Genomic DNA, 23,137 nt, shown 5'->3' with positions numbered 1-23,137 from the left:
CAAGATACAGGAACCAAATCCAGAGCTGTAGACCCTCCAATCACAAGAAAACATGCTAAGAATTAGAAACTAGAAAGAAGAGATCCCAGCTCCGATGGAAACAACCTTAGTTACACTTTATACTGGTATGCAACTCACGCTCCCAAGGAACCGGCAGAAGACAGGAAGAATTCATGATACAAGACTACTGGCATTTCAGTCTGGCAAGTAAATCAGAAATCATGGAGTCAGGTTACAGGGGAACACAAAAACCAAAGGTAGGATAAGGACTAAAAGTAAAAGTGTGCAGACATGGCAGAGACAGTAAAAGAGCTCACACTAGCCATTTTAGTGAAATACTGGTGATTTCCTAGTTGATGGTTTAAGGTTAAGTATCATTTCCAATCAATTTGGTTTTCCTTTAACTGGAAAACAATTTCAGCTATGAACATCTAGAGCTAAGAAGTGATACAAAGCAAATGGGTACAAATAATCAAAAAGAAAAAGGAAAATATTTTGACAAGTGGTACATCTAGATTATGCTATTAGGTACATTTTTACTTCCCATCAAAAAATGTTATCCAGATTATTTATAAAATTTAAGTGGAAAAGATCAAGAGCAATAGTAAACTCATTTGATCATCATAATACTGGATCAAATCCTACTGTGTTTTGAAATCTAACCATGGATTATTATTTGAAATATACTGTAAGATATTAGCAAATTTATTACTAAAAAAACTTAAGCAAATTAAAATCATTCAGGAAAGACACGAACTACACTCAATCTCAATGCTGTCAAGCCTTAAAAAGTTAAATCCAGAGAGAAGACAAATATTTTCACAAAACACGATTATTGTCCCAGGTTTGAAATCCTTGTATGTACATTGATTACGCTGAGAACTTACTTGGAAACAAAAATGCAAGTCAGGATTTCACTATGATATTGGAGTTCAGTCAATTTTTCTTTAAACTTAGAGGAAACAGAGATGTTCCTGGTCTGTGGTAAGTTCTTCAGTTTTCATCTTCCTTCATTTCTAACTTCATTAAGAAAATCAGTCTCTGGGGACGCCTGGGTGGCTCAGCGGGTTAAAGCCTCTACCTTAGGCTCACGTCATGATCCCAGTGTCCTGTGATCGAGCCCCACATCGGGCTCTCTGCTAGGCAGGGATCCTGCTTCCTCCTCTCTCTCTGCCTGTCTCTCTGCCTACTTGTGATCACTGTCTATCAAAGAAATAAATAAAATCTTTAAAAAAAAGAGAGAGAGAGGGAAAAGAAAATCAGTCTCTGGAAGCCCCATTTTCAAACTATCTGCCCATGAAGAAACTGTTCAATAGTGAAAAGCTAACATGAGACTGAATTCAGGATAGCAAGCAAGCTGAAAGAATTCTCACATGTTCATACATTGGCATTTCTGGAAAGAATCTTGGATGAGGAAAGAGACCCATGAATGGGCTGGGAAGCTCTGGAATTCAAACCCATCTTTCCCTATTTACAACACTCCATCCTGGGATCCTGAGTGGAGCAAAAGGAAGCAACATCTTCAGCTTACCTCTGAGGAAGTCCACCCGATTTTGAGAGACTATCCAGCAAATAAAAGGAAAAATATACAGTAGAAGTAGACAACAAACATGTTTTTCTAATTGGATCCAGATAACAGAACTGAGACACAAAGTGGTAGCGTGTTTATATTAATAACATGTATGTATGTATGCATACATACGTCATGTTAAAGATTAAACATGCTTTTTTTGCAAAATGTCTTTAACAACTGCTCACGAAATTGGACTGTTTTCGCTAACTGCATTGTGAAGAACACATAGCCAAGGCTCCTAAAACAAGTCTTCGTATATGACATACCATAATTTCAGATCTACCTCTGTTAGGCATGAAGTTAAATGTGGTAGAATGATTCAAACTCCGGTGTTTAATATTTACTCTGAGTAAGATTAGCTTTCTAGACTTATCCTTTCTATATAGACTAAATAGGTTCTAAATTGCTAAATAATTCAGTAGAATTTAACAGCTTTAATGAAGTAAAAGCAAATGCTTCATTCTAGTTTCTGTGATTAGAGTGCTTTGCTTTCGAACAAAATAGAAAATTACACTCAGTCCATTTATAGACAACCAATCTACTGCTGCTTGTGGAAAAGCAGTAAAAGGTTCAACATGAAAACAGCAACACATCTGGTGCTAAGCTATAATGCCTAAGGGAGCATGCAAGAAATTCTCATACAAGGAAAATATACCATATATTCATGGTAAGTGCAGTATATCAAAGATCACCGGTGTGAAAGGCTAAGCAGGTAAATGATTAAGATGACTTTGCATTCACTATAAGGTTGTTTATTTAGAAACCCTTCACCTGCTTTCTACAAATTCTGTTGACTAATCTGGAGACCAACTAATAATTCCATGATACTATAATACAAAGTCAATTTTCTAACTGGTTTATCTAGCTTAAATGCCCCACCCCCAGATTTACTTAAGAATGTTGTTCTGGGGTGCCTGGGTGGCTCAGTGGGTTAAAGCCTCTGCCTTTGGCTCAGGTCATGATCCCAGTGTCCTGGGATCGAGCCCCGCATCGGGCTCTCTGCTCAGCAGGGAGTCTGCTTCCTCCTCTCTGCCTGCCTCTCTGCCTACTTGTAATCTCTATCAAATAAATAAATAAAATCTTAAAAAAAAAAAAAAAAAAGAATGTTGTTCTGACTCCAAAAGGCACAGGAATGGGAAGGTCCCCCCCATCGCCGGCCCACGGCACGTGCTGATGTTCCCCCCAAAAAGTAATTATAGAATAAAGCAGAAAAAGGGATAGAATATTATAATGAACTTATGTAAACCATATGTTATTACATCATCTAACAGAACTACTGATCAATAAACATTTTAATGGCTAATCCTGACCAAATGCTATTAGGAAGCTGACCTGACCCTGGTTCTATATGCTTTATATAGATATTACATAACCTTAATAATCCAAGGAGGACATTTTTATCAGTCTTATTTTGTACACAAAGAACTGAAACTGAATTAAGCTAATTTTCAAAATTATTCAGGTCATAAAAAGCAGACCAAATTCTTACTTATTGCACTAATCCTTTTTAAGTTTTATTGATACCCTGGAGTTTCACATTTGTTTCTTTTCTACAGAAGGCATGAAATGGTGGGCTTAGAAATTATTCTGAAGTACACACATTGAAGAGATGCATGCTGCAAATAATGGAAAATTTCGGCACTACCTAACAATGGTAGCCACTAGCCACATGTAGCTATTGAAAGCTTAAATTTTCTTGTGAATTTCATAATGAAGATATAGGAAGAAGGAAAAGAAATATGCCTAAGAATTCTATTATATAGTATAGTTGGTACACACATTCATACAGGTAGTTTATGATGCCACATTTGGACTTGAATCGTAACTTTAAAAGAGATTTTTAAAAACTGATCATGTTGTAAGAGTATCATCCCTACTCTTCAGCCATGCTACATTTAGGCCGCCTGAATTCCCTATCCTATATACTTCACTTACTATATTATTATTGGCTTAAAAAAAGAAAAGAATCCATGTGAAGTATCAGGTAATTCCATCCTTTTCAGATTCTATGTGGGAATAATTCATGCATGTGTCAGACAATATATACTATTACAATGGAAAATACAGTTATCTGCTGCCACCTTTTTTCCATGAAAAATAACGTATTTTGCTCTATTTAGAAGCTTACTTGTAGCCTTATTTCTGGTAGCTCAATTTGGAAGTTCTATTTTATTTAATTTCTAGGATTCAAATTAGATAGGACATATATCCAAAAAGAAATGAGTAATATAGTTTAGATGTGTAGTTCTGTCGTTGGTTTAGGTATGAATATTAAAGCTTTGAGTAACAGTAAGGAAGGCATAATATCCAATGACAACATTTAATCTATCCCAAAGTGAACATGATTCACCATGACTAGAATATAGTTTTTTCCTAGCGGTTTCCTCTCTTTAAGAGTTAGATAACTTGAACTCTGGCTGCTGGACCAAAAATGTTACTCACTCCTAACAGTTGTGATAGTGAATAAAAAAACAAAACAAAAAAAAATCAACATAAGAACATCAATTCTTTCCCATCCTATGAACAAAATGTTGTGTCCCAAAATCATAGCTGTAGAGGTCAAATAAGATGAAGACAGAAATTTAGACACATAGCAAAAACACCAAAAGCAAAGCGTTTGAAAAGTATTAAATACATACTAGCCCAAATTAGAATACTCTGACAATCTTATTCTTTCAGTTTCACGAAAAAAAAAAAAAAATGGGACCGTCAAGAAAAACTAGAAATACCAAGAAGCCTGACTCAGTATAACTAAGGGCATAAAAGAATATATGTAAACATTTTATGAACAATTTAAAACACAAAGAGAAAATAGGAACTATACTTTGGTGATACTTATTCTTCCAAATTCCAACTGAGCAAATTGCCAACAAGACACAGGTGCACAAAAGATGAACAGGTGAAAGAAATAAAATGTTATTGTAGAGAAAGTATTATCTTTGTCCATTATGCATTCACCTTAGGACACATTAGCACATCTGTTATATATTTGCTAGATATACAGATTTATATGAACAACTTTTAAGTCGTAATGCCAAGTCTACCTTTTTTTTTCCTTCCTCAGACCTATGTATTGCACTGAAGGTATAGTGTCTGAGTCAGGAATAAATACATTTCAAAGAAATTCATCGGAAGTTTTACTAGGAATCTGGTTCAATAAAGACATCATTCTAAGAGTCTTAGGTCGAACATTTAGAACAGACAACAGTATTATGTGGTTTTGAAATAATGTCATGTTATTCTTGGGTCTGAATCTACCCACTTGTCACTCTTAGCTCTTCTGAGATTTTTACAAACCCTAAAAGAGGAGTGGTATGGGAACATACTGGTCTCAGGGCTACTGGGTACCCAGCAAGCCTTAAAAGAAATTAGCAATGAAATCTAAATTTAAAGAAGTACATTTTTTTACTGTTTTTAAAAAAATTGTTCTTACCCTCAAGTACTCAACTGTATTTCATAGGAAAAATATATATACAATGGCGAAAATTAATGAAAATTTAAATTACGGTACAATTGAAAAGAGGCTAGACTTTGAATCTAAATGTGAAGACTAACTGGATCTGTCAACTTTGGTCTCCTTGACCTTGAGAAAGTCATTTAATTTCTCCATTTAGTGCTCTGAATTAGTTGATTCCTAAGAATCACTCCAGCTTTAACTATAGGTATGTGTCCGTCTGTGTGTGTGTGAGTATGTGTGTATACACACACATATAAATTTTATGATTCCCATTTCATGTATTTTAATTAAAATTACATTTTTATAATAAGAAGATATTTAGGTCTATATTTACCAAGTTTTTCCAAGAAAAATAAGTTTTAAACCTAATCTCACTTGAAATCATGATTTCACATATATGAGTTGATTTCTGCACAACACATAGATTTTTAAGAGATTATATTCCACCATTTAACCTCATTTCCATTTCTAAGTCATTCTTTCAGAACATGTTTTTTGCCCATTTATTGTATCACATGGATTTAACCAATGATGCTACCACATTGACTTATGTAGTCAGTCCCTTACTGATTATCTTCCAATGGATAGGTAGGAATCATTTTCCCATTATATTTGATTTTCCTTTTTCTTTAACCACAAGGTTCCAAAGATAATCCTGAACCCAGCCACAATTTAAGTTCCTATGTCATCAACACATTTCATAGCATTTATAGCAGACCAAGTAATTTTCTGCCACAGAATACCAAGATAGTAATTATAATAATCACAACAGCTTCCTGACCTTGAAACTAGCTTCAGCTACTTGGTCCATGCTTGAGTAGCTGACCTAACATAGGACAATAGGCCCAGTCTTAGACATACTGGCTCTGGACTGAGAAAGCACTGAGTATCACAGAAAAAGATCTCTGAAGCTGAGAGATGCAAAACTCCCATACTGTGGCAGCTATTTTTTGCTAAAAACAAAACAAAACAAAACAAAACAAAAAACACTAAACCAATATGCAGAACAGAAAAAGAGATGGGGGGAATGAACATAGACTTTTGGTGATACCCAAGGGCCTGGTTTCAGATTTTATTGAACCTCAGCTGTATTCCTGGTCTTGACTGTGAATTATCCTTGTGCTTTTATTGCGAAAGTACCAGATTATCATCTACATCACAATTTAAGAAGATGTTCTTCTAAGAAGTTGATGGAAAATTCTCAATCCACAGGAAATTCTTTATGGGTAGATTTCTGAACTATAACCACTTCCAATAATTTGTCACCAAAGACAAAAACATGGGATTCTACTTTTGGAAGGAAAGGTCTACAGCAGGCTGAAATATTTATTTTTACATACGAATTTCAGAAATTTGATTTTAGGGGAAAAAAAGATGTAATAGTGATACTTAGTAGCTACATATAAAATTATATAAAATTAAAATTGTAAATCTGTATTTTGAAATTATTAAAGTACTAAAGAGAACATTTCTATTGTTTTGGCAGGAAAAGTTATTTCCCACATACAGAATGATAGAAGAGGAAAGAGATTTTAACATCACACCAAAATAGCCTGTAGACGGATATTTTTGCAGCATGTTCTCCACAAAAATACATTTCAAGAAAACAAAATAGAGGCTATGCATTTGTGTATGTTTTACTCCATTTCACTTAATGTAAGAACGGTGTGATTTCTGCAACCTCAGAGTAAGTTACTCCAACCATTGCCATATACTCCTGCTCTGTTTTTCCAATTATTACAGATTGAACAGAGCCCATTTTGTTTCATAGATTCAGTATTGCAATGGGATTTCTGATTTTAGTAAAAATCACTAGGCTTCAGAAAGAAGTCCATGAATTTAATGAACACTGTAAATTAGATCTTCTCACAGAAAGTCTACTTTCCTGGACAGCTGTCCAGAAGCCAGCCCCAGGTCTATATTATTGGACTTTGTATTCATGGACATAGTTGAACAAAGACCCTTGAGTGAACATATGGCCCAGGATAAAATAATTAGATGTTTTTCCTTGCAATGTGGTATTTTGAATACAGTGAAACTGAATTGTCAATACAGTTGTTTTAAATTTTTTGACTGGGACCACAAAATAATAAAGAACAGAATTAGTACACACAAGTATATATCAAGAAGAAAGTTTTCCAAGACAATTACCCAAGAATACAATAGAAAATAGAAAACCTATTATTTTAAGTACTGATGATGACCTACTAAGCAGAGTTCAGGAGCCACTAATGGGACATGACCACAGTTTCGGAAAAAAGATGCGTATGTTCCTATCGCTGAAACTCTCCTCATTCCCACTTTCTTCACCTCTCAAATCTGTTGCTCCATGGTTCCTGCAACTGTAAAATATTCCCATATATTTCAAATAAGCTTCACTTTTATGAATATCATAGTCTGTTTTTCCTACCTGCAAATTAGATCTTAACCAGTCTTTATCCTTGTCAGGACTCATTAATTTTCCTCAATTTTTCCTTGAATTCAATATTAATAAGCCTGGAATTTCTCATAGAGTTAAAAAAAAAAAAGTGGGGGGGGTAATAGTAATGCCTCATTCTTTGCGCTGACATTTGCTATAACATTTAACAGTTATGAGAGTCCTAAGAATTTTTATGTCAGTCGCTTTACACTCTGTTGCAGAGTTTCAAACTGAAGATTTTTTAGAAATCTACTTCACTTGATTAGCAGGTTTTATAAGATGTTAAGCTGCTTCTATGCTTTGAGACACAGGAGTTTAGGGAAGTTTAAGGGTTAAAAATAGTTCCTAGAAAACCAAAAATCTTGTGTACTTGCTGACACCAACATTTTATGTATTAGTTCATGTATTCATTTTATAAGTATGTATTAAATTCATCTTAGAACTTTAAAATCTAACATCTGATAAGTTGTATAGGCACATATAAAGATTACTTCTATCATTTTTCGGGACTAAAGTCAAGGATATACATGGGAAAGAACGTACTATGCCATCTAAATCCTAAGGCTTGAGAAAAGAGGTTACAGATGACAGAACTTATGTTTAATTCCATGCAGTTATCATTTCTTTAAAACTGGAAAGAAAAACAATCATTGCTAAAACAACTTTTAAGTTTTCGAATTGATTACTCTTTTAAAAGTTTAGTGTGTTCTCTTAAAACTTGGTCTTCAGTCTAAGATGGATGTAAGGGTCACTGCCAAGTTCTGAGATCATTCACCTCAACCAATTTTTCTTTATCAACTTGAAGAAACTTTATCAAAAATCAATAGAGATTAGAATGCATCTACATGAAGTTAGAGCACATGAAACCCAAAATTCTTATTTGGTCTTGTCCAAGTACAAACTTGTATTCAACTGCAAAGTTTGTCCTGAAGGAAATCAAAACTTCTCTTTTCAAGAGTGATAACTAATTTCTGGTTCAGATGATGATTAAAATAACATTTTTGTGTGTGTGCAGAACAAATAAAACGATCTCCCAGTTGTATTTTTCTGTTTTAATATTTTATTCTAGCTCATTTTTTAGAAATGTCCACTCATGAAAACTATATTCTCTCTGTACCTACTATATACTCTCTGCTTTCGATATCCATGTTTTTCATGCATATATATGTGTAGCCTTATGAAAAGGTTGTTAAATTAAACTCATTTGGGCTATTTTAAAGATTTTGTTTATTTATTTGACAGAGAGAGATCACAAGTAGGCAGAGATAGAGGAAGAAGCAGGCTCCCCACCAAGCAGAGAGCCCAATGCGGGGCTTGATCCCAGGACCCTGGGATCTGACCTGAGCCAAAGGCAGAGGCTTTAACCCACTGAGCCACCCAGGCGCCCCATATTTGGGCTATTTTAAACATGAGAGGACTGTTCACAAAAGGACAAATTCTAAATCACGAAAGGGAAAACCGACCATAACATCAATTGCTACATACATCAAACTGAAACACTCAGAGGCTCAAAAATAATTTGAGCTTTCTAAACATTTAAACATTTAAATGTTTCTAACATTTCTAAACATTTAAACATGTTTAAATTTTGCAACCATTATGTGTTAACTACTGACCCTTTATGGAATATTGTCTCTATTATTTTGGGAAGCCTAAACAGTGGTAACAAACCAAACACAACTGATTCAGTGACTAAACTGATGATTTTTCTTGGTTTCAGAACAGAACAAGCCTATGTCCCCAATTCACAGTGATTCCAGTGGCCTGGGGCTCCCTTTCTGTACCTCACTATTCCTACTGCCATCTGCATCCGTTCAGACAGAGGGAGGAAAATAGGCAGGAGGTGGCAGAGCCACTTCTTAAATATCTTAACCTAGAAATGGTACAGACCATTCATCTTCACATTCCTTTTTTTTTTTTTTTTTCTAGAAATGCCCACACTGAACGACAAAGGCAGAGGAACAGGTTGTCTAGAAGCACAACCAATTTGAAGAGACTGTATCTTTGGATGAGCAATTAGCAGCCTCTTCATGTTAGATGCATGAAAAACATTTTTCTCAAAATTTATGAAGTTAGCTTTGAAGATACTACAATAGTCCTAAATTTAGTCACTGCACAATCATTTTAAAATGTGGCCAAATTCTAGTAAGGCTTAATGACAGAAGAATTAAATACATGCCAGTGACCCACTTTATATTGTGCTGCACACTTTACCCTTTCAGGGATTGAAATCTTTTCTGCTTTTATTTGTTCAAAGGACAATCGGTAATGTGCGATCTGATATGGATCTCTTATCAGCTAAAACACTTACATTACTTTTTGCCATTAAGACTAAAATGTATTGACTTCTTACAATTTAAATGGCAAAATATTACCCTTACATAGGAGAGAAAAATCAACCGTGTATTTCTAATATAAAAAGTTGTATACTAGAGAGATACCCAAAGATGAGCAGAATCTTGAATGTTTAACATTGGAAATGCCCCCCTATTTTTTTTTATGTGCTTCATACACCTAATATTAAGTTTATGAACAGAACTGTCCTCATTTAGGTCATTTGCGGAATATTGTCTTAGTGAGCACTTGAACATTTACTTGATAAAAAAGAGCTGCAATGCCTATTTCCAAAACTGTTTAATTAAAGAAACCACAACAGATATTGTAGGCATTGAAGACTTGAGGCTTCATGCTATATTCTATTTGGTAAGAGTATAGTTTTCCTGATTTATTGACAGCTGCCGTGGATGGTTCTTTATTTTCAACTCATCCCAACCCTGCTCAAACCATACAACCCTCCTGCTTTTTTCAATATTTTCCTAATATCTCAGCTCATTTAATTCTATTGATCCACTGAAGAGTATAATGGCACTGAAACTAGAATTAATAGCACCTCCCTTTCCTAGTGCTAAGAGCTTTCCTATTGAGTCTGTGGACCATCACACGAAATCATAAAAGTAGACAAAAAAAGTAGAGTGACCTTTATCGGCTACTATTGTACTGAAAAATTCAGCAAACCTCAGAACATCATTTTCAATTTTATGGCACTGTTTTCTTAAATAATAAGAGAAGGGGGAAAAAAGGAACAACTGACCCCTGTTCAGCATTTACTTAAGCAGAATTGGCATTAATAGAGTATTCTGTCAAAAATTCAAGCTCAAGAAAATGTATGGCTTTGTCCACAGCAGCCGCTATCTTAGCAGATTGCACTGTCACTGCTTCACACAAAGCGCATTGCAACACCATTAGTGGACATAAATAATGCACAAGCTCTTATGCAGTACTCAGCTAAGTGCATGGAAACCTTGGGCTCCTGTTGTCAGAAATTCAATGGATTAGTACCTAGATTTATTTTAAGTCTGTAAAGCACTTTGTTCTTGACAGCGTTCAAAGTAGAAAGAGTGCTATCCTGAATGTGCATCTTAATACTGTCATTCTTGTCTTGTAAGAGTAGATGATATATGGGCTGCGATATTTCGTTTTAATATTTAAAGTTTTCACTGTGCAGATGCAAAGAAATATATTAATAGTTATCTGCTGTTACTTTATTGATCTGGAAAAGAACAAAGATAACCTGTAAAGTTTCACAAGGAGGCCAGTAAAATGGAGGCATTACAATCACATTTAGTAAAACAGATACACAAATTGTAAACGACCTACCTTGTCTTTAGGAAATAAGCACATCAGGGTGTTTCTTCTTTCTATAAATGTTGTATCTCTGCAATGCTATTGAAGGAAAATTTTAGCACACTTTAATCTAATTAGTCATATTTACAATTCTATAGTTCCTTCAACTGCCTAACAGTATTGTTTCTTTTTTAAAGGTTAAGGGATTTTGCTGAGCAAGAACTATACCTAAAATCTTATTCTAAATTATTTCCCCCCATAATTTCAGAGATGAGGGAAGTTTCTGCTGGAGATATGTTCAGGCTTTAGGTCTGATAATCTCCCTGCATTCAAAGGCTAAGAGATACTAGCTTGGATGAGGAACACTTTTCTACTGATACTGGGGATATAACAGAAGAACAGAGATCTCCCACATGAAGGTCAATCTTTCTCAGTTCTATGAAGACATAAAAGCTTATTTTAAAATACTAACAGTTACCTTTTCACACAGCCTACATGGTTCATGAATTTTAATACAATTTGTTGAAATGTCACTCAATGAATTAAGTGTTCATTATCAAGCCTTCAGATTTTAAAGTTAAATATGTAGCTAATGACTATTTATAATTATATACATTAAACACATTAAGCTACATGTATGATGTCATGTCAGGCAATTCACATTTGACCTTAATCTAACTCTTCCATTAAAATTTTATTTTTTTTTAAACACCAGCTTCCCAGGATTATGAACACTTATTCTACTTATAAAGCTTATTGTTAAATAAAAAGGAAAGGTGTTCACGTATCATTATTTCAGAAGACAATCCAAACATACTGTTTAGAGGATTTGTAACATGATGCTCCTAAAGACAATATGGTTAAAAAAAGTCAGTTAAGACAGGGTTTCCAGATGCACTGAATATAGCCTTAAATAGAATGATCATATTCTTTGGAATGAAAGGGACATAAAGGATTTTATATTGAAGAGTTAAAAATGTTTAACCTAGTGCGTTCTTTTACTCCAAATGCAGCTTACATAGGTAAGTTCAAAGACCACCAAATAATTTGCATATTATCATCAATAGGTGGCGCTTTTCCCCTTTGATTGTCTTGATCACTCAACTCGGGTAGAGAGTAATTTTTTATCAAGTGTTATGAATTTTCAATATTACCTATGAAATACTGAATACTCCAACTAGTTGAAAGTTAAATTTAATTTTTACAAGGTTACAAGGAATCACAGTATTTCAGGCTTTTAAAAATAATCTCTGGAGGCATCAAATTTTGCCACCAATAATTGTATCTAGAGAGAAAACTCTTATTTTTTACTCCTAAAACGTTCATAAACTGTCCCTCAGTCTCATTAATGTTCAAATTATTTCCTACTTGTCCAAGTAGAAAACTTCTTGGAAGTAGCATTAGAGTGTACTTGATATATTGGACCTCTTAAAATACCACTATCATGGGGTACCTGGGTGGCTCAGTGGGTTAAGCCTCTGCCTTCTGCTCAGGTCATGATCTCAGAGTCCTGGGATAGAGCCCCGCATCCTGCTCTCTGCTCAGCCAGAAGTCTGCTCCCCCTCAACCCTGCCTACTTGTGATCTCTGTCTGTCAAATGAATAAATAAAATATTTTAAAAATAAAATAAAATAAACTACTATCATGACAAATGTATGCTATGATTTGATGTACTTGTCAAAAAGGAAACACATTATGAAGTGCATCTTGAATATGTAGCAAAAAGAATACATAGGCAGAATCTTTCAGCAAAACATAAACTTTAAAAAACATGGAGTGTAAAGAAATCAAATGCCTACATATATGGAGTCTTAAACTAAACCTGAGAATTACAGACCATCTAAAATCTTTGTTAGTGGTATAGAATAGTTTTTATACCTTGAAATAGAGGGATCTGTAAAAATATTTTTCAGAAGATATTTAAATGACCAAAAAATACATGCCAATGAAATATTTTCCTTTTAATACAGCATAAAGATGACCAAGTGACAAGTAGTTTAAGGCGGCTTATGAGGAACATGATCACTTCCTGATTAAAAGAACATTCATGATTCAAAAAAAATTCTATCTTGATTAAAAACCTGTATTTGAGTGAAATAGTGAAACAAAGGCACTGATATTCTTAACGCAGAATTAAAATGCCTAGACCATTTTTCACATTTTATGCCTATTTTTATGTATCTGTTCTTATTTCATCTGTCTTCACTATCTTTTCTTCAGTTCAATGCTGTATTTGTTTTGATATATTTAGATAAGAAACTCTTAACCTTAGGAAATAGTCTGACAAATGCACAGCCACTCAGAAAAGGAAAAAAAGTTATTCTCAATAACCTCCACTTTTTATGTCATTAAACTAGATAATAGATTTCATGTAGCTTGTAAAACAAAATTTGAATTTTTCTTTTCCCCAGAATATACAGTGTCACCCTACTCCTTTAACTACAGCAAAAAGAAACACGTTTTACAATTCAGTTATACCAGGCTAAAGTTTTCTCCTCAAAATAAATGCTAGCCTGTAAGTGATGGGACAGTTTTTTCCCTTTTAGTAAACTCAGTGGCAGTCCCTTCCTGAGCAGGATTGCCCCGAAACGTTGTGAGCAGCCATGCGTGAGAGATCCAATCACTTCCCTACCCCTCAAAAGGACGGCATTTGGTCCCTATAGAATTCCCTCACGACTCTACTTCATCACCTCTTTCTTCCTCAAGGTACAATGGTAAATCTAAATCCTGAAGAACTTTAAGTTTTCTCTCTCTCTAGAAAATTAAGGACCAATCCCTGTAGAAAAAATTACATTCTGGAATTAACGTTATTTTCTGGTCGTGATCTGGAGAGTTGTGTTAATAGGACGTACTACTTTTTAGGTCGCTTAATGAAGTTTCCTGTACTTTGAAGCTCTTTTGGGAGAACACATCAGGTCACAGAGCAAAACTTTGGGAGGCTTGTTACGCAAAGGCTGTACACTAGACAGCATGGCTCTTTGCGCAATCCTGAGCTGTGCCTATGCGGAGTCTGACATTAGATAATAGTATGTGATAGATAAAGCAAAGATTCCATACTCTTCAAATTTAAAAGGATCCCTGTAACTCTGATAAATGTCAAATATAAATAGTACTATGCTTAAACAGTCTTCACGAGACAAAAAAAAAAAAAAAAAAAACTGATATGATAGGCATAGCCCTGCATTATCAAGACAGCAGTGATAGAGTACAACACTTAAGAGGTTTTAGTAACAGTTTAAGAGTTCTGGCTCTGTACAGCCTATGTATAATGAGGCTTCTAAATGTTCAGCTCCCAGAACTTGCATTTGAAGAGATAAAATACTTTACAAACTCTTTGGTTAATCTTTACAATATCTCTGAAGAATTATGAACACCAACAGATTACAGAGTGACAGCACTGAAATACTGAATCAATTGCCAAGCCTCTCCAAGGAAGCCTTGAAGATTCTCCTTACAATGAAGTTTTTTGTTTGCTTTTAAATACCAATCCTCTAAGACCAAGTTAATGTGTTAAACCCTGTAAAGAATCAACATGCTGTGATTTGTTGGGCAGAACGAAAAGCAGAAAAGGCTTGGAATTTCAACATTTTGAATTTAATAGGTTAAATCAATATCTCAATGCCATATTATATAAATCTACAAAAGCTTATTTTCAAAAAAAAAAAAAAACTGCCACTGTGTAGAACTGTGACTTTTAGAGGTCTACACTATAGTCCACATGAATGCCAGATAAGAATTTCAATCTTGCAGCAAATTAGTCTAATCATGTTATTAAATATTGCATTCAAGTGATTTCAGAAACACAGGGTTTGCATTGTATTATTAACAGCTCCTCAAAGGGCAGACAGCATCATCATCAATAAATAGTTATTGATCACTTACTGTGTATTATTTGAGTTTTTGAAAGATCATAATGTTTCCAATTTGTTAAGCTAATCTCTTCAAAATGTTTCCATGTTGACAAACTGAACTCACACCATATACATATGGCACACATTTATTTGTCCAGGGGATGAAAAATACATAAAAACCATTGTAACAAATTTAAAGAATTATTCAGTCGCTTAGAATAAGGTATGTAAAAAGAAAGCAGAGAACCCGTTAAATTCTGTCAAGTTCTAAGATAGGAATTCTCTCATTTCTCTACCAATATCCACCCAATTAATGAGCATATTTTTTTTCTATTCCAAACAAATATTTTGATTAAGCCAGTTCTCACCACTTCCAACACCATCAGCCTGGCTCTGAGCAGGACCGCTGTGTACAGCTGTCCAACAAAAAACTGTGCAACTCTACAGAGATCCATTCATACAACATTCTTGCAACATACAAGAATGCACCACCTAGAGCTATGCAGTAGACACACTACACCAGTACACACCGCTGGCCTGCCCAAGTCCATGTCCTCTCATTAGGATTACCACAGTAGCTTCCTATTTCATCTGCTCCCAATAAGCACCTCGTCTCATCCCTGTCCCCACCGCAGCTACAGTGATCCTTTAAAAGGATACAGTACATTATATTTTCGAAATATAACATATTCAAATGGTCTTCTACTGCATTTCAAATACAGAGTCCCTTACTTTTTAACTGCTATCTCTCTGCCCCCTAAGTTCACTTTCCCTGGTTAACTTTTTCATCCAGAAGAACTCAACTCAAAGGTTCCCTCCTCATCACAGCAGTATTATCAGACCATTTAAGTTAGGAACACTTTCATTTCTCTGCAGTTATTGTACATCTCAACAACTATTATTGTTGTGTTACTTGCTATAATTAACAATTAGTCTTCAACCAAAAAAAAAAAAAGTATCTGTACACACAGTTATTTATTTGTTTACCCCAAACAGTCACAATAAAATGGGTTGCCAATGTTATTCTCGGGATAAGTACTGAGCCCACAGTGGAAATCATCCCATTAATGTTAATGAAACTCCCAATTGTGTAGTCCTTCAAGGCTTACAGAGTGCTTTTACATTCACATTTCTTCTATAAATTTTTACATTCTATGCACAGGACACAGAAAATGCTATAACTATCTCACAGATCCTGACACTGAGATTCAGTAATGCTAATTTCCTGCAAGACTGAATTGTGACCTGAACTTGGGACTCCTGAACCCATATTTAGAGATCTTCCTTTCATAGTAATATTAAAGTCTGGATGGCCACACTAAGATACAGAAGCAGCCTGGCACCATACGTTTGGCCTACAAGCGATACATTATTCCTATAGTATGAAGTATGCAATGCTACCATGGTCTTATACAAATTGCATTGTAAAATCTTGAATTTAGTACTGGATTTGGACATGTTTTTAAGAAGTGACCCAAAGAACTCATCTAATGCTGAAGTAGTCTTCATACCAATAAAAGTCACTTGTATTATACTGGAGTGTAGCATATTCTGCCAACTACTTAATCTCATTTAAAATAGTTGTGTATTTGACACCTGTCAAAAACTTAGTTGACAGCTTTTTTTTTTTCTATCTATTATACCTAAGAATCCAATCAATGTGTCCAATTTACTATTCATAATTTGCATAGCATACTTATGGCTTTATTCCATAAGAATCTTCTATTTTCTCATCATCAATGATCAGTGTTTGTCAGAAATATAAATGAAAATTGTTACGTTGACCAAAGGTTTGCATATGTAATGCATTTATACAAGAAAAAAAAGAAAGCTTTAATCTTGAAAATCAAAATGGGAAAATTATAATAAAGTAAAATAATTGTCCAAATTTACCACAGAGTACACTTTAGGTTCAAAAAAGTCTTCATAACAGGAACACAACACTCAGGTTCTTAAGCCAGCTACCCAAATGTTGAGCCCCGGAGGAACATGCCTGACACCTTATTTTTTCTATTTTTTTTAAAGATTTTATATATTTGATAGACAGAGATTACAAGTAGACAGAGAGGCAGGCAGAGAGAGAGGAGGAAGAAGGCTCCCCACTGAGCAGAGAGCCAGACATGGGGTTCCATCCCAGGACCCTGAGACCATGACCTGAGTGGAAGGCAGAGGCTTCACCCACTGAGCTACCCAGGTGCCCTGACACCTTATTTTAAAAAATCACCAGGTACACATAAAACTTACTTCCTTTCTTTCTTTCTGTCTCCTTTCCTCCTCTCCCATTTCCTCCGTCTTTCAAGTTACTTTTATTTGTTATTTAATATAGTTCTGAGAACAATTTAAATTAACATGGATTTTACCTTTTGTATTTATAGCGTCCAATCGCAGTTTTAAATGGAAATAGAAGGCACCTAGGTGGTTCAGTGGGTTAAGCCGCTGCCTTCGGCTCTGGTCATGATCTCAGGGTGCTGGGATCGAGTCCCGCATTGGGCTCCCTGCTCGGCAGGGAGCCTGCTTCCTCCTCTCTCTCTCTCTGCCTGCCTCTCTGCCTACTTGTGATCTCTCTCTGTCAAATAAATAAATAAAATCTTTAAAAAAAATTCTCTTTAAATGGAAATAGAGTATTTCTCTCTGTGTAGAATTACAATATGACTCAATTCTTATTTCCTGGGCCCACTGTTGAACTAACTCAAGCTTCGAAAAGAAACAAACCAGACTCAGGAGCACTCCGTGTGTGTGTGTGTGTGTGTGTGTGTACATCTAGTAACAGAGGTTCAGTGACTGGCTCAAGGTCTCACAAGTGGTTACTAACCTCAGGATTAATTTCATCTCAAGTTTGAACAATAAATATGTACTTGAATTATTACATGCAATTTAGCTTAAATATATTCATCTAGTTTTTCTACCTATGGTATGTTACATGTGCCCACACATATGTATATAACTGGGTACATACATATGTCTTCAAGTAAATTTATGTACAGATTTGGATATATAGTAAGTCCACAGATATGTGTATGTTTATATGTACACACATTTAAACCAATACATACACACTACACAAAACGGTCCTATAATGAATTTGTTCAGGAGTTTCATAGTCAATTGTAAATTTCACTCCTGTAAAGAAATTAGGTATATTCTTTTAGAAAAGCCTTTGTCTTCACATAAGCTACTTTAAAGTTTTACCAATATCTATACTTTCCTACTGCAAATAAAAGGATTAAATTTAAAATTTTAAAGATGTAAAAATTTAAGTTGTCTTCTATTTACTATTACTTAGCCTTCACATGGTTATATTTCAGGGTGTGGTGAAATTTGGAATTGTATACAGCCATATGTTTAAATATAGGTTTAGTTTTATTAAAGCTATAGAACATATATATTTGTTCTATAAATCTAAAAATCCCAAACATACCCATATGGAAATCAAAACGTTTTTTTAGTTATGATTCATATTTTGTCATAACAGAACAGATTCGATGATACGCCTTTTAAAAACTTTTATGCAGGTACAGGAGTCAAGCCTTCAAAGGAAAAGGTTCAATGACTTAAGATTTAAGAACTAAAATTTACATTCTTATATTTAGAAGGTATACTTGGAAACCTATGAAACTATAGAAAATTCATACTTTAAGATGGAATTAAAATAGCATCTCTAGTATGCCAAATGGCTTTAATAGCTGGAGGCAAAATAACATAGGTTTTTGTAAAGAAAAATACATCCACCCAACGCGTAGCCTTTGCTCTTCTCCAGCTTTACCATAATCCACCAAAAGTGACCCAACATAAACTTGTTTTGTCAGAGTGCTCAGTTAAGGGGAAGGTTTCTTCTTGTAAATAAGTTGTTGTTGTTGGAGCGTGTGTGTGTGTGTGTGTGTGTGTGTGTGTGTCTGTGTGTGTGGTTATTTTTTGATGCAGGGGAGAGAGCTAATGGAATTCAGTCTTGTACTGCACAACATATCCAAGGATCTGTGTTATTCCTACACTACAATACACACTGTCATGTCTAATTGCTTAATTATATTCTGACAGAATATAACGTAGAGAGGGACAGGACCTGTTCAGTACGTTCCCACTAATGTCAGCAATCTTGTTTAGAAGTTAACATCCTTCAATTCTGCAAGAATGAAATGTATTCTACTGATAAAGAGTAAAAACTGTTTAATGCAATTTGTGTGTGGATATGTGGCGCTGATTTAGGACATTTTGTCAATAGGGGGAAAAAAACAGTTTTAGTTCGATCGTTCAAGAAGAAAAAAAAAACAAGTTTCAAGCTAAACAAAATAATTTTGTCACGTCTAAGTTTCAATTTTTAAAATGTAGACAAAATGACCATGATTAAGAACTGGACTCAAGTTTGAGGAAAGTATAATTGAAAATAAAGGACAGGTGATAAAGCAAAAAAAGGTAATTTTGAAGAAGCAATTTATTAAGTTACTTGGAAATTATTACTTTTTAGAATACTTTTGAGGGTTTGCTCATTTTCTCTAGTATTAACATGATACATACACTGAAAATCTATCTTCCTCCCCACTTAAACTTAAGAAAAATCTATCAGACATGACATTCACCTTACCAGCTGGCATAGTCACCTCTTTGGATTGAAAATACCCTTTGTCAATTGCTTTCTAGCCTTTACAACTTCACTCTCTCTAGATTTCCCAATTATCTTAACTATTGGCACAAATATAGTTTCAAAGAAGAAATATTTACAATCTTTTGGAAATATTTTTGTTCAAAGTCATCTGGTTGGATTTTCTGTGGAAAAAAAAGCATAGCAGATAAACGCTTAGCCTCCATATTGAGACCATTTCAACACCTGCCTGCTGTGTATGTGTACCTATATGGTCATATTCCTTTATTTTTCTGAGGCTATTCTCATTTAAAAAAAAAAAAAAGGTTACCTTATGAAATCAGTCAGCAGTGAACACTGCTGATGCTATTTAAATTCTCTCTATATCATTATGATGGAGATACCATTATTAACCCCATTGTACGTATACATAGTCTTAAACAGTTTAAGCCAACTGTCCAAGGATGCATAGCTGACATATGAAAAAGTTAAAAATCAAGAGGGTTCTAATTTCAAAATAGCTGATTTCAAAATTCATTTTCAAACTCTTTAGTGCTTTATCATTTCTATTTTCTAGTATTATGCCTCCTCTAGCGAGCTTAAATACAGTCACTTTAGGTACATACCAGGCACATTCCCACTGGGTAACTTTTTTCCTTACACTGTACTTTTTACCTGAATTTCTCTCCCCTGCCATTCTCAACGATAAATATTTTTTATTATCCTTTAACTTTCCTTTCATAAACATATTAACTTTGTCTAGCTCTCTTTACTGCCATATATTGTTACAAATATAGTTCTTAATGTATTTTGTTTAAGAACAAATATACAGGAGGACATATATAAGGATACATCTATAAAATACATATATATTACAATGGATAGATCGTACAAACAGAAAACCAGTAAGGAAATAGTGGCTTTGAAGGACACAAAGAGAAACTTATATAAATACATATAAAAAACATATCTTTAGATCTTTGGATGGAATTTTTTTTTTCTTAGAATGCACATGAACGTTCTCTAAGATAGGTCAAATGTTAGGCCACAAAACAAGTTTCAATAAATTTCAGGTTGAAATCTCATCAAGCATTTTTTTTCTGACCCCAAAAACAAAACACTAGAAATTACAAACAAAAATCTAGAAATCTCACAAGCACATGGAGACTAAACAGTAAGTTACTAAATAACCAGTGGGTCAGTGAAGAAATTAAAGAGGAAGTCGAAACATACTTCCAGAAAAATGAAAATGGAAATACAATGGCCTAAAATTTTTGTGTCACAAAGAAAACAGTAGTAAGATGGAAGTTTATATAACATTAGAAGAGTCATTCACCACAATCAAGAGGAATTTATTCCAGGGATGCAAGGATGGTTCATTACCTACAAAATAGATGAGACAGATCAGACTAACAAAATGACAGATAAAATCCATATCTCAATAGACACAGAAAAGGCATTTGACAAAATTCAATCTCCATTCATGTCCAGAACTCTCACTAAAAGTGGATGCAGAGGGAACATAATAAAGGCCACATAAAGCCCAGAGCTAACTTTCTTCCTGATATTAAACAACACAAAGCTTTTCCCCTAAATTAGTAACAAGACAAGGATATACACTCTTGCTACTTTAACATATTACTGAAAATCTTAGCTGCAGCCACAAGAAATAAAAGGCATCCAAACTGGTAAGATAAAGAACTGTCACTATTTGCAGATGACAGGAAACAGCATTAAAAACAAAAACAAAAACAAAAACAAAAACAAACAAACAAACAAACAAACAAAAAAACCAGAACCTAAGCTCTAAAAAAGTATTAGAATAGTGAATTCAGTAAAGTTCCAGGATATACAAATCAATATGCAGAAATTTGTGGTATTTCTATACACTAAGTAGCAGAAAGATAAACTAAGAAAATAATCCCATTTACAACTGCATCAAAAAGAATACCTAGGAATAATTTTACCAAATAGTTGAAAGATCTATAATCTGAAAACCATAGGACATTGATCAAAGAATTGAAGATGACATAAATAGGAAGATATCGTTCGTGCTCACTGATTGGAAAATTATTAAAAGGCCCATACTACCCAAAGCAATCTACAGATTTAATGCATTTCCAATCAAAATAACAATATTATTTTCAAAATAACAATAGTATTTTCACAGAAGTGAAATAATCTTAAGATCTGTATGGAACCACAAAAGGCCCCACATAGCCTAAGTAATCTTAAGAACAACAAAGCTGAAGGTACCATTATCTCAGATTTCAGAATATACTGAAGAGCTATAGTAATCAAGACCGTATTGTACTGGCACAAAAACAGGCACACAGATCAACAGATTGGAACAGAAATAAACCAATACTTATATCATCAATTAATCCATGACAAAGTAAACAGGAATATATGATGGGGAAAGGATAGTCTCTTCAAAAATGGGGCTAGGAAATCTTCACAGGTATATGCAAAGGAATAACCCTGGACCCCTTTCTTATACCAAACACATACAGAAAAAAACTCAAAATAAACTAAAGATCTAGATGTGAGACCTGAAACCATAAAAATCCTAAAAGAAAACAGGCAGTAATCTCTTAGACATATTTATGGACATATTTATGGATCTAGCTCTTTGGACCAGGAAAACAAAAGCAAAAATAAGCTATTGGGACTTTACCAAATTAAAAAGCTTTTGCATAACAAAGGAAACCAACAAAATGAAAAGATAACCTCCTGAATGGGAAGATGTCTGTAAATGATAGATCTGATAAGGGGCTAAAGTCCCAAACATATAAAGAACTCGTACACCTCAACACTGATACACATACACAAACTAAAATGTGCAAAAGACCAAAATAAATATTTTTCTAAGGAAAACATACAGATTTCCAAAGACACATGAAAGATGCTCAACATCACTAGTCAGGGAAATGCATATGAAAACCACAATAATTATCACATCACATTAGTTAGAATGGCTACTAACAAAAAGATAAGAAATAACAAGAGTTGACAAGGATATAGAAAAAACAGAACCATCACACAAGTGTTGGTGAAAATGGGAATTGATATAAGAACTATGAAAACAGTATGGGGGTTCCTCAAAAAAATCAAAAATAGAAATACAATTCACTTATTTTACAGATGGGTATTTACCCAAAAAAATAAAACACTAATGTAAGAAGATAATGCACCCCTGTGTTCACCGCAGCGTTATTCACAACAGCCAAAATATGGGGGCAACCTAAGCATCCCATCAACAGAGGGAAGTATGAAGATATGATATACATACATAATGGAATATTACTGAATCATAAAGAAGAATGCAGTATTGCCATATGTGATAACATGGATGGACATAGAGAGTATTGCGCTAAGTGAAACAGGTCAAGGACAAATATGTAAGTGTACTCATAAATGAATCGAACTGGTAGTTTTCCAGAAAAGAGTGGGTTGCAGAACAGGCAAAACACATGAAGGGGATTAAAAGGTATAAATTTCCAGTTATAAAACAAGTCAAAGATACAAAGTACAACATAGGGAATATAGTCAGTAATACTGTAATATATAGTGACAGATGTTAATGATACTTATGGTGAATATTGCATAATGCATAGAATTATAGAATCACTATGGT

This window comes from Mustela erminea, chromosome 15 (genome assembly GCF_009829155.1).
Source record: "Mustela erminea isolate mMusErm1 chromosome 15, mMusErm1.Pri, whole genome shotgun sequence".
NCBI lineage: Eukaryota > Metazoa > Chordata > Mammalia > Carnivora > Mustelidae > Mustela > Mustela erminea.
Note: the sequence above shows the minus strand (reverse complement) of the source record.